This window comes from Felis catus, chromosome B1 (assembly GCF_018350175.1).
Source record: "Felis catus isolate Fca126 chromosome B1, F.catus_Fca126_mat1.0, whole genome shotgun sequence".
Lineage (NCBI taxonomy): Eukaryota > Metazoa > Chordata > Mammalia > Carnivora > Felidae > Felis > Felis catus.
In genome coordinates, this window is record NC_058371.1 from 25,504,763 (window position 1) to 25,517,734 (window position 12,972).

Genomic DNA, 12,972 nt, shown 5'->3' on the forward strand with positions numbered 1-12,972 from the left:
AAAGAGAAGTGAAAAATATGGTACTCTCATTGCAATTCCTCACACCAGTACTCGTGGCATAGAGCACAGTGCAATTTGCTGTGTTCCGACAATCCCAAATGTACTCAGGCCATGTAAGAGGAGCTATTTCTCTGTCTTTCACATACTCATGAAGCTGCTGTCATAAGACGATTGTTAGAGAAGTAGTTAAGATGTATATTCCAAGGATTCAGGAGAAACTCACATTTGTTAAGCTCTAATATGGTGCCCAGACCTCTTCCCTGTGGGGCAAGCAGTGAGGAGAGGTGGAGAATCCGGTCCTCTAAGGATGGCAGGTGGCAGAGGCCCATCAGGACCGATGCAGGGAGGCCACCGGGGCGGGGGCGGGGGCAGACATGATGCAATAATAGCATTCTGTTGCTTTCATTGATGCACTTGAGTATTCCCTTTGAAAGCTCAAGAGCCTTTCCCACCGAGTATTGCGTAGGGTGCTAATACACTTGATGTGGAAAACAGAGCTTCTGGGTCAAATACGACGGCAACCACTGGCCTAAATAAAGTTAAATGGGTTTTAGGCTCTCGAGGAGGACTTCTTGAAGCGTTTTGTATGTCCGTGTGTACTTTTTATGTAATTTATACGTTAAATGTATTTTAATATGTGCAATCAAATAACCTCCAATGGCTAGGGATTTAAGGCAGAAAATAATTCTTGTCTCTATACCAGGAACCCTGTTGCCTAACTGCTGTTAATTTCTGTGTGTGTAAATTTCTGTGTGTGCTACGTGGTAGTAGCATCATTTTGCAACCCTGGGCTGCAGTCCCACAGAGCAACCGGAAGCCCAGCAGCTGCTGCCCCCTGGAGGTGGGGTTGCGCTGCCCATCTTGCAAGCTCCTCCCAGCATCCTGCCCTTAGGTGTTTCCTTTCAATGGTTTTGATTAAGGATCAACTCCACCCTGGTCTGCTATCCCGATGGACTTTCCTATGTTATAGAAATAGTCATGAAATATTAGGACATAAATTGTATGTTTAAGAAGTCTGTTAGGGGCCCCTGGGTGGCTCATTTGGTTGAGCATCAAACTCTTGATTTCAGCTCAGGTCATGATCCCAGGGTCATGGGATCCAGCCCCACATGGGTTCTGCACTGGGCACGGAGCCCGCTTAAGATTTCTTCTCTCTCCCTCTACCTCTTTCCCCTGTTCACACGCTCTCTCTCCCTCAAAAAATATTAATTAAGTAATTAAAAATAAAAGTCTGTTAAGGGGGTGCCTGGCTGGCTCGGTCGGTTGGAGCATGCAACTCTTTATCTCAGGGTTGTGGGTTCGAGCCCCACATTGGGTGTGCAGATTGCTAGAAGAAGAAGAAGAAGAAGAAGAAGAAGAAGAAGAAGAAGACGACGACAACGAAGAAGAAGTAGTAGTAGTAGTAGTAGTAGTCTGGGAGCACCTGGGTAGCTCAGTTGGTTAAGTATCTGACTCTTGATTTCAGCTCAGGTCATGATCTCACGGTTTGTGAGTTTGAGCCCCGTGTCAGGCTCTGCACTGGCAGGGTGAAGCTTGCTTGGGAATTCTCTCTCCCTCTATCTCTGCCCCTCCCCCACTAGTGCACACACACACACACACACACACACACACACACTCTCTCCCAAAATAAATAAATAAACTTTAAAAAATTAAAAAAAAAAAAGAAGTCTGTTAGGAATAACTAGGGTGCTGAACACTTTTTTGGAAATCCTATATCCTGACTCATGAAATCTTACCATTTTAATAATATCTTTTCTGTGTGCTGGGCACTTTACATATGCTAATTTGACTAACCTTTCTAGCAGCCCTATAACAGAAGGTGTATGCAACATGTATGATTTATAGAAGAGGAATTGAACTGAAGATTGATTAAGCACCTTTTGTCCCCAGACCACAACTTCCAGAATCTCTTAGCACCTCCTTGCTGTCTCCTTGCATTGGTCTCTGACACCCTGCAGGACCTCTGCTTCTGGGAACTTCAGCTGATCATGACACAGCATTGTTGAGCATTTACTGGCCCACGACTTCCCTCTTTCCACCAGCTCTCCCCTCCCTCCCCCTGCTCACTGCTCTGAGCGTGACACATGAACAAGCTTCTGTGTCAGACTTTGTAAGATGTTTCTGTATCAAGATAACAAGTGGAAGAAACAAAAAGCAGACTTTTATGTACACTCTGACTTCAATGTGGGAAAAGTGCATAGAAAAGAAGTCTCGAAGGAAAGATGGTGATTAAATTAGAGCTGCAGGGTAATGGAGGACCTTTTCCTTTTGTGTTGGTTTTCGGAAATATGGTTATATGCATTATTAAATGAGAGAATGACCCTTTTCATACATTTATAAGCATCTCTTCAAAAACTGAAAGACATCTATCAGCTCAGATGGTTACCATAGAATATCATGAAATGTGAAATAATCTTTACAGTAGTTACTATTTATGAATTGATTAATACTTGCTATTTACCTTACAAATACAAGGTTGAATTCCCATAAAAAACTTATCAACGAATGGGGCACTTGAGTGGCTCAGTCGGTTGAGCATCTGACTCTTGACTTTGGTTCAGATCATGATCCCAGGGGCATGGGAGTCAACCCCAGGTTGGGCTCTGTGCTGAGTGTGGAGCCTGCTTAAGATTCTCTCTCTCTCTCTCTCTCTCTCTCTCTCTCTCTCTCTCTCTCTCTCTCCCTCTCTCCCCCTCTCCCTCTCCCTCTCCCTCTCCCTCTCCCTCTCCCTCTCCCTCTCCCTCTCCCTCTCCCTCTCCCTCTCCCCCTGTGTCCCTCTCACCTGTTCACGCATGCATTCTCTCTCTCTAAAAACAAAAACAAAAAAAACCTCATCAAAGAAGCTATTGTGGTTTTTTTTAAAGCTTATTTCTTTATTTGGGGTGGGTAGGGGCAGAGAGAGAGGGAGAGAGACTCCCAAGCAGGCCCCACACTGTCAGCGCAGAGCCCGACATGGGGCTCAAACTCATGAACTGTGAGATCATGACCTGAGCCAAAATCAAGAGGAGGATGCTTAACTGACTCAGCCACCCAGGTGCCCCTATTATTGTGCTTTTTATGAGGTTGAGGAAACCGAGGTATAAAGAAATCCAGTGATTTTTCCAAGCCCACATTGCTGGAAGTAGAATTTACAATTGCCAGGCTCACAAAACTTCAGAGTGCCCTCTCAGATAGACATATGCCTGCAATGTCTGAACTTCTATAGGCTGTTTTCACACACAAACTCTCTTGGTCATTTTGCCAGTATATCATCATCATTCATCTGGTTGACATGGTTATTACCTAAGATCCTTATTTTCATGGTACCCAGAAATTTTGCTACTGTATAAAGATCATATGAAGAGTGGCAAAAACAGACCAGAGTCTTCAGCTTCTGACAGTGAGCCTAAGTCCAGCCTCTGACATTAATTCATTAGCAGGTGGGTTGGCCTGTCTCCAAGATGGCCCCCAGTGAGACCTGCCTCCTGGATTCATGCTCTTGTGTAGTCCCCTCCCATGTCATATTAGAGTTTTCCTGTGAGACCAAATGAACACAGCAGAGGTGATGGGCTGTCACTTCTGAGATTGGGTCATAAAAAACATCATGGCTTCCATCTTGCTCACTCTTGGATCACTTACTGTGGGAGAAGCTAAGTTCTGTGACAATAGGACATTTAAACAGTCTATGGAGAGATCTACATGGTGAGAAGCTGAGGCCTCCAGCCAACAACTACGTCACTCAGTGATCTTAGGAGCAGTTCCTCCAGCCTCCTCGAGCCTCCAGATGATTCAGACCCAGCTGATACTTTGACTGAAACCTCATGAAAGAAACTGACTCAGAACCACCCAGCAAAACGATTTCTGAATTGCTGACCCACCAAAACTGAGATGATAAATTTTCATTGCTTTAAACCAGTAAGTTTTGGAATAACTTTCTACATAGTGATGAATAACTAATGGATATTTTGAGGTGTTGGGAGAGATGAGAGTGTTTTGCATATGGGAGGAATATGATGGTTCAAATTATGTCCACAAATATTTAATATTCCTTCAAAAAGGTGGAGCCTCATTCCCCTGTACTTGAGTGTAGGCTGGACTTAGTGACTCACTTCTAATAAACAGACAAATGCAGAAGTGACTTTAAAGGCCAGATCTTTTTTTTAAATTTTTTTTTATGTTTATTTTTGACAGAGAGAGAGACAGAGCTTGAGCGGGGGAGGGGCAGAGAGAGAGAGGGAAACACAGAATCCAAAGCAGGCTCCAGGCTCTGAGCTGTCAGCACAGAGCCCCATGCGGGGCTCAAACTCACGGACTGCAAGATTGTGACCTGAGCTGAAGTCGGACGCTCAATCGACTGAGCCACCCAGGTGCCCCATAAAGGCCAGATCTTAAAAGTCACTGTGCTCTTCCTCTTGGATGGCCTACTCTGGAAAAGGCATGAGCAGTTTTATAGAGAGGCCCACATGACACCGAGACCTGCCAACAACGATTTGTGCGAACCTTATGGGAAGTGGCCCCTCCAGCCCCAGTCAGACCTTCAGATGACAGCATCCCCAGCCAGCATCCTGACTGCAACCTCTTGAGAGACCCAGAACCACTCAGCTAAGTCATTCTCAGAAACTAACGCTCAGAAACTGAATAAGAAAATAAATGTTGCCTTAAGTTACCAAGTTTGCAGGTAATTTGTTCACAATAGATCATCAATATATCACTGATAAAAAAAAATTACCTGATGATATTTTCATATTTAGATTAGAAAGTTTTGGATAAATCTAACCAAATTTTCTTCATTCTCAGGTCATAGAAACTTGAAATGCTCTGCAATTATTCTTGCTCCTGTCCTTCCAATATATGCTCAAAAATTCCTTTTGTCCCTATTATCTAATTTTTACAGATTTTCTATGTCTTTGGTAGCTCTCGCAGAATTAGAGACAGAAAGAGAAACCTGATAAACATTGGAGAGATGGAAGCAATATTACACAAAGGTAGCCCAGCTGGTATGCATATATACTATATTTCATTACATACATATGCAGTTGAGGTCAAGTACAAGTAATCAATCTCTAAGAATATACAGAAGATACAAAATAGTCTTTAACTTTAGGTTCATATTAAATATTGCATCCTTGAAATTCACCCTGGCTGTCTGGATTTGAAAGTGGCTCCTGTAATGTATTCAATTCCATTGTGCTCAGCTTCTCCAGGGAGAAGGGCATGGGGGAGGGCCGAGTTGGAGCCCAGGAAGCCTGGGCAGGGGACTGTTTCTTTTCCTGATGGTGGAAGACCTCTCCTCTCTGCCCTATTCTCTCTTCCAACCCCTGGCCCTTCCTTCCCTTCTCTCTTTTTCCCACCCTTCTTGCCTCTGACTCAGATATTCGGCCCATTAGTTCTATTCCTTGATGCTTTGTGTGCGAGTCTATGGTGTGTGTGTGTGTGTGTGTGTGTGTGTGTGTGTGCACGTGCACGCGCATGCCCAGGAAGGAGGCAGGCAAGGTAGTGGCAAGGGTGATATCTGCTGCCCAAATAAATAATTGCAATCTTCTGTGATGAGTGTATTGCCTGTCGACTGTCTAAAAGGCCACCAGAAAAACTTGCTGATTCAACAAAGCCAAGTTTGTTAGATCTCCTGTGAGGAGACGTCACCCTGATTGCCTTAGTCATGTCTCAAAAAAGGAAATCAGAGAAAGGTGTTCCTATGGCTCCAGGGTGTGGGCTGGGTGATTTTAAGGTGAGTCTTGCAAGGTGGAATCTATTGGGATTGGGCAGAATCCTGCCTTCATAGCTTTCTCTGGATGGGTGGGCACGGAGAAGTAAGGGGTTTGAGGCCACTCTTCCTGCACAAGCCGTGCGTTTTGTAAGTAAACTCTTCAGTTGGTTCACAGCCTTTTCTTCTGGGAACTTGTATTTCATGAAGCAAGCAGCGAGGTGGTTTTTGTTTGATCCTAATACTGTGTAATGCAGGCGCAAGGAATTATTGGTTTCAGCTCTTGGGTGCTATGAAAGTGGTAGCGTGAGGGAGGGAGGGATTCCTTCCTTCCGGGAGAGGGCTGGGCGCAAAGAGGGTGAGGTTGGGAAAGTCTTGGTGGAAGAGGCGCTCCCTGAGCTAAGGATCTAGGGATCCAAGCATGAGTGTGGATTCCCCAGGGGTGCAAGCCAGGAAAGAATCTAGAGTGTTTTGCAAACTTGAACATTTGTACAAGTCAGCTGGGATCTTGCTGAAACGTGCATTCTGCTTCTGTGGCTCTGGGTTCCCAGGTGAGGCTGACGCTGTCCATCTGCGGACACACTTTGAGGAGTTCGGTCCTAGACCCACAGAAGGACGTACAGAACCCTGAGGGCATGAAATGCTGAGGTGCCTTCAGGGAACACCAGCGCTGGGGCATTGGCGTGGGTGTGGGGAGAGTGTGGTGAGGGCTGAGGTGGGAGAGAGCACCCCACAGGGGGCTTTGTGTGCTGGAAAAGGAGTCGGGGGCTTTACAAGCCAGGCTTCAACCCCCCTGCACACTAGCCGGGCCCGTGTTAGTGGTTCTGGGTGGGTCTTGTTCACTAGCGTGTTCATTGTTCACTAGTGTGTTCAAAAAGCTACACAGATGTTTCTCACCTGCAACCAGGCTGGGAAACACTTGTGTAAGCAAAGGAGAACCCTGGGAAGGTCTTTTTTTTTTTTTTTTGAAAGAGAGAGAGAGACAGAGCATGAGCAGGGGAGGAGCAGAGAGAGGGGGAGACACAGAATCTGAATCAGGCTCCAGGCTCGGAGCTGTCAGTGCAGAGCCCGATGCAGGGCTCGAACCCACGAACTTTGAGATCATGACCTGAGCCTGAGTCAGAGGCTTAACCAACTGAGCCACCCAGGTGCCCCCGGGAAGGTCCTTAAAGCCGGTTTGCATCTAAGGTGGCTGATAGCTGTGTGGAGCTGCAGCCGGTGAAACAGCCCAGGAGACCTGAGTTCAACCACAGGGGGGCTTTGGGGATCCCCAAGGACTGTTGAGTCCACGTGGACTGAGAGGCTGTGCCTGGGGAAGCGAGATTGCCTGGTTTGGTGAGGTGAGGGGCCAGTTCTGGAAATTTGCCACCGTGGGCTTGACATGTCTCCCAGGAAGTTGGTCTACAGCCCAGTCCCAGTCTCCAGGCTTGTAGGAACACACAGGACGCAGAGGAACTACGGTGGGCACGGCGTGGGGGCGGGGGTGAGGGGAGCATGATGAAAATCGGAGACAGCTTCCAGGTTTACCTAAGCCTGGCCCTGACCTGGCCCTGACCTGGCCCTGACCATCTGGCAGTTAGTTCCTCGTTGGATGTGTTAGCAGAAAAATGCCTTTGTCCAAATTAGAAATTTGGAACTTGACCTGTTGGTGGTATAAGTGCCTGCTTCCTATCTGTTTCTTTCAACCTTAAGTTTTTTTCCTAACCAATAGAGGACTATGTGTTCCATTTTATAGTTAGAAAGAGAAAGGACAAATGTAATTTCATTACTTGACAGTCTTGTGGTCCTATCTGTCCCTCAAAACAATTTCTGTGTCACACATTTGGTCAACGTATTACATTTTGTCCTGCGTAAGTGGCCTTCTTTGATAGCTGTTTCCTTTCCTGACACTTTGAAACTCAGACTCCGTTTATGTCTTATTTGATTTGCCAGGACTGTTATCGTTAACCTGATTTTACAGCTGAAGAAACTGTACAGATGAGAAAATGGATGCTCAGGAGGGGTCAAGCAACTTGATCAAGTCAGTCAGCCTTTTTTTTTTTTAATGTTTATTTTTGAGAGAGAGAGAGAGATGGAGCGTGAGTGGGGGAGGGGCAGAGAGAGAGAGAGAGAGAGAGAGAGAGAGACAGAATCCGAAGCAGGCTCCAGGCTCCGAGCTGTCAGCACTGAGCCCGACACAGGCCTCGAACGCACGAACCGTGAGATCGTGACCTGAGCCGAAGTCAAATGCTTGACTGACTGAGCCACCCAGGCCAGTCAGTCTTAACAGCAGCAAGAGAGCTCCCAGGAGAGGGGAGTAACACGAAAGAAAGGAAGCCATTTGCTTCCATTATCTCTTCCTGGTCCAGGCTCACCATGCTGTCTATAGGGGTTCACTTGGTCCCTGAGGACTTTCTCTCCAGGCAGAAAGCCATGGGGAACCACACTCACCTTTGGAGAAAGAGGTCCCTTCAAAACCTAAAATCCAAGGTGGTCAGGTCTTGGTTTTTCAACTCCAAAAACTCCTGTCTAGGTAAAAGGCCAAGTTTTTTTTTTTCTCATCCCCACGCTAGACTCCCCAGTCTGGGAGGAAAGGCATAGTCCATTAAAGGCTGCAGAGATTCCCCTGGGCCTCGCCCCCCCCCCCCCCCCAGTCAACTCAAGGCTGACCACATTGCCCTGTGCGGGAGACACTGGATACTGCGAATCCAAGAACCAACAGTAACCCATCACGTATTTATTGAGTGTTTGCCTTATGCCCAGCACTGTCCTTGGCGTGAGAGACGGAGCAGTGGAGAAAAATGACAGACAAAATGCCTGTTCTCTTGGAGCTCTACATCTTGGGGATAAGGGGAGCCGATAACCTATACAAGTAAAATGTCATATTTAAAGATGATAAGGGCCATGGAGAAAAATGAAACATGCAAGGGGAACAGAGAATGTGGGGGGGTGGGGGTTTGTGGGGGAGGAATGTGGTGTGCAATTTCCGATAGGTTCATCAAAGGAGGCCACTTTGATAACATGACATCTGAGCCAAGGCTGGGAGAAAGTGAGGGAACATTGTTTATACTTCAGGGAAGAGCGCTTGCAGTAGAAGGAACAGTAAGTGCACAGTATCTGAGGTACCTGAATCCTGAAATGTTGGACGAACAGGACAGAAGGAGTAAATCTAGAGCTGAGGGAACAAGGCAAGCTAAGTAAGGGAGAAGATGAGAAGGTAATGGGGCCAGTGCTGTAGGTCCTGGAGGGCCATTATCAATTTTATTTTTTATTTATTTTGAGAGAGAGAGGGAGGGAGAAAACGAATGGGGGAGGGGCAGAGAGAGAGGGAGAGAGAATCCCAAACAGGCTCCGAACTGTCAGTGTGGAGCCTGATGTGGGGCTCAAGCTCACAAACCCTGAGCATGTGGACAGCCACATTTAATGGCCCAGGCCAGGCATATGCCATGGGTGGATGTGGAGGTTGGGGGGGGGGGGCGCTGGGTGGGGAGGTAGACCCCTCGCTGCGTCGTGGGGCATAGGCTGCGAGAAAAGCCCTGGAGCCCTCCCACTGAGTAAGTCCCACCCATTCAGTCCTGTTTTCTTCTCCTCAGGTTGGTCATCTTTGCCAACTTCCACATGTAACAGTTTTGAGTTGTCTGAACCCTGCGCATCTCAACAGTTGGTAGTCTGAAGTATTCCAGGGTAGCTTCAGCAGCTGAAGATCCACCATGAGTTCAGTCCTTTAATTCTTCTAAACATATTTAGCATTCCCCGAAGAATTCTGCCTTCTCTTTTCCTCCACAAATAAATATCATCTACTTTCAGGCAAGTACAATTCTCTTCTGTTGTCCCTAAACTGCTTCTAAGTCTGGGATAGTATGTGTTGGAAGATGTAACAGTTTGCTTTGACAGCCTTTTGTTTCCGCACAGGCAGATGTGTTGAGGTCCACTCGCCGGTTCACAGCGTGTTAGTTAGCAGGTGTTTGTTTGAAAGACCCGCTAGTGTCCACTGGGCGGCCTCAGCGGGTTCTGCTGACGGCACAGTTCGGCAGCCGGCTCTCTTTTCCAGAAGAGGGCGCCCGAGAGCCACTCTGACTGTGGAGGCCCCCGAAGCGCCGTCCTCCGCCGGCCTGGCGGGGTCTGTTTAACCAGGAGGAAACCTAGGAGCCATTTTTTCCTTACCTTCAAGCAGCTCTCTAATCAGATTCTAGTTCATTCTACCTTAGGTCTGCATATCTTCCTCTCATTTCTAAACCTGCTGTCCCAGCTCCTCGCTGTGTCTCAGCTCCCTGCCACAGATCCCAGGCCCCCCTCCCCACCCACACCTCCGCCGGTTTCCAGAGTAATCTTTCGGGAGCGCCTGCTCACAAATCTTGAAAGGCTCTGTAGCATTATAGGTTAAAGTTTAAAACCCTTTTCAAGGGCATTCAGGCCCTTAAAGGGTCTGCAACCTGCTTCTCCAGGCTTCTCTGCCCTTTACCTCCTCTCACAAAAGCCACCTTCCCATGTAGGGAGTATACCAAGGGGGTTTGCACAGACAACCCGAGCTGAGAGCCTTTGCCCCCCAGCTCTGTGACTGACAGGAGCCAGACCTCCTTGGTAATTCCTTCCCCTCAGGCTGTTAGGCACTGTAGGCTTCTGCCCTGAGAGGGGCAGACCACATCCTGGCCCTTGTGATATGTGTACTCTGGTAGACAAAGGAAATGCTAAGGAAATAAGTAGGTATGATGAATTCAAAAGAAAGACTACACAAGGCTCTGAGACCATAACTTCTATCTGGTCTGGGTTAGGGCAGGGGCACCAAAGGCCCACTTGAGCAGTATACATTTCAGCTGAGGTGGAACCATGATTAAATCGGACCAAATGGAGAGTGGAAGAATATTCCAGAAAGAGAGAACTGTGCACATTGGTCCTGCTTATTTTTAATTTCACAGGACCAGGAACTGTATCTTATTCTCATAAGATCTCTAACAATATCTAGAATTCCCCTTGCCCAGAGAAATTGTTCAGAAGTTGTTTAACACAAACCACAGAGAAATGAAGAGATTTTGAATCACTATCTTTATTTTTTTAATTAATTAAGTAAGAGAGAATCTTAAGCAGACTCCAGGCCCAGAGTGGAGCCTGACATAGGGCTTGATCTGAGCTAAAATCAAGAGTCAAACACTTAACTGGCTGAGTCACCTAGGTGACCCTAAATCACCATTTTTTAAATGATGGAAAAACAAGAGCTTTCTGTTCCCACGTTTTTAGTACCTTTCTTGGGTGAACAAAGTAGTGAAAAAAGACAAGTTATCCATATATCACCCGGTTTTGAGGACTGAGGCCTCCCAAGATGGCTTGGGTGAGTTTCTTTGGGATGGCTGTGTATCAACCCCCCCCCTCCCCCCGCCACGGAAGCCAGAGCTCTGCAGGTGCGGGAATGTGCAAGTCACTTCAGCTCCCCACCCCTCCCCCCCGTAATAAAACAGAGGAGTGTGGGATTCGATTAGGATGCCCTAACAATCAGCTTCACACGGAGTCTTCTTATTTCGTCGAAATTTGGGGATCCAACTGCATTTCTTTTGATGAGAATCTTTCGGTTGCCTCTGATGCTGATGACCACCCGCAGCTCACCACCCTCCCTGCGCCCAGGATGGGCACACGGGTCTCACATACCTCGCGGGAACCAGGCCTATGGAAGAGGCCTGGGCATAGGAATCTTTGCCAAGGTTCCCAAACGTGGGGCTAGTGCTCTGGCTTGTGGTACATAGGGGGCCATCCCCTATCATGTCGGGGGCCCAGCTCACTGCCCCATCTGGCTCCCTGGGAGTGGGGCCGCTCCAGCCTCCTCTCGATACAGCATCCCCATTGATAAACCCTTGGGGGCTCTGCCCTCTCAAAGGCATGGACGGGCTTGACTTCATGGTCTTGTTCTCCTCCGGAGCGAGCGAACTCTGAACACAGAAGGGATTTCCCTCTGAACCTCAAAACATCACACCCTTCATTGTACACTTAACCAAATCCACTGGCCCCTTTCTTTTCAAGGGAAAGAAAAAGGTAGGAACTGATGGCTAAATATTGGTCACAGGTGATTTCATTTTAGCCCTTGATCAGTTAACGCTGAGGACCAAGCACACATCATCGATTTCACCTGTACTCAGACACAGCCATCCCCTTATCCGAGGTTTGGCTTTCTGCAGCTTCATTACCACGGTCAACCTCGGGCCAGAGCGGGCGCTCCTGCTTCCTACCCTCATGCTGTGTCGCAAAACTTACGTCAGGAACCTCACTTCATCTCACCGTGTTGGCAGTTTTTCATCTCCTGTCGCCACGGGAAGGGTGAGTGCTGGATTTTGATAAATTTTGGGGAGACCACTTTCACATAACTTTGATAAAAATATATTGTTAGAGTTCTATTTTCTATTAGCTATTGTTAATCTTTTAATGTGTTTAATGTATGAATTAAACTTTACCCTAGGTGCATATGTGTAGGAGAAAGCATAGTATACGGAGGGTTCGGTACTATCCGTGGTTTCAGGCATCCACTGGGCGTCTCAGAAAATATTCCTTTCAGATAAGGGGGGAACGTAGTTACAATCTCTCGAGTAAATGAACACCTACTCTTCACACCTGGGAGTCTTAGAGGATGATGAGAGCAGGGACTTAGACCTGCAGGATCTAAAAGGAGAGCTTCTCTTGGTGGAAGACAAAGTGAAGTTGAGACATGGCCCTCCACAGCCAGCTGATCTCCGGAACTGAATTCCGTCAGCCAGAGCCAGACCCAGATCCTTCCTCCCCAGAAGGCAGGCCGGGGGTCAGCGGTGGGTGGGAGAGCTCCTTTATACCCGTTTGCAGCAGGCCCTTTAAAATGGCAAATGCGAGGGGCGCCTGCGTAGCTCAGTGGGTTGGGCGTCTGACTTCGGCTCAGGTCATGTTCTTGTAGTTTGTGGTTCGTGGTTTGAGCTCCGCGTCGGGCTCTGTGCTGACAGCTCGGAGCCTGGGTCCTGCTTCTGATTCTGTGTCTCCCTCTCTCCCCTTCCCCCGCTCAGTCTCACTCTCTCTCTCTCAAAAAACATTAAAAAAAATGTTTTTAATGGCAAATGCAGGGGGCTCCTGAGTGACTCAGGCCTCCAGCTCTTGATTTCAGCTCAGGGCAAGAAATCGTGGTCGTGAGATTGAGCCCAACGTTGGGCTCTGTGCTGCGTGTGGATCCTGCTTGGCATTTTCTTGCTCCTTCTGCCCTCCCCCACTCGTTCTCCCTCCCTCCCTCTTTCTTTCTCTCTCTCCCTTTGCTCTTCCCCCACTCGTTCTCTCTCACTCTTTCTCTCTCTGTCTCAAAAAACAAT

General features: G+C 47.6%; 1 long non-coding RNA gene across 2 annotated transcripts in view; it reads left to right on the forward strand.

The window, feature by feature from the left end:
• LOC111560099 overlaps positions 1-12,972 on the forward strand; it is an 87,431-nt gene that overhangs the window by 19,059 nt on the left and 55,400 nt on the right. For both annotated transcript variants that reach the window (XR_006596372.1, XR_006596373.1), the window contains exon 5: positions 9,256-11,965. This is a non-coding gene — a long non-coding RNA (uncharacterized LOC111560099). The remainder of the gene's footprint in view (positions 1-9,255; positions 11,966-12,972) is intronic.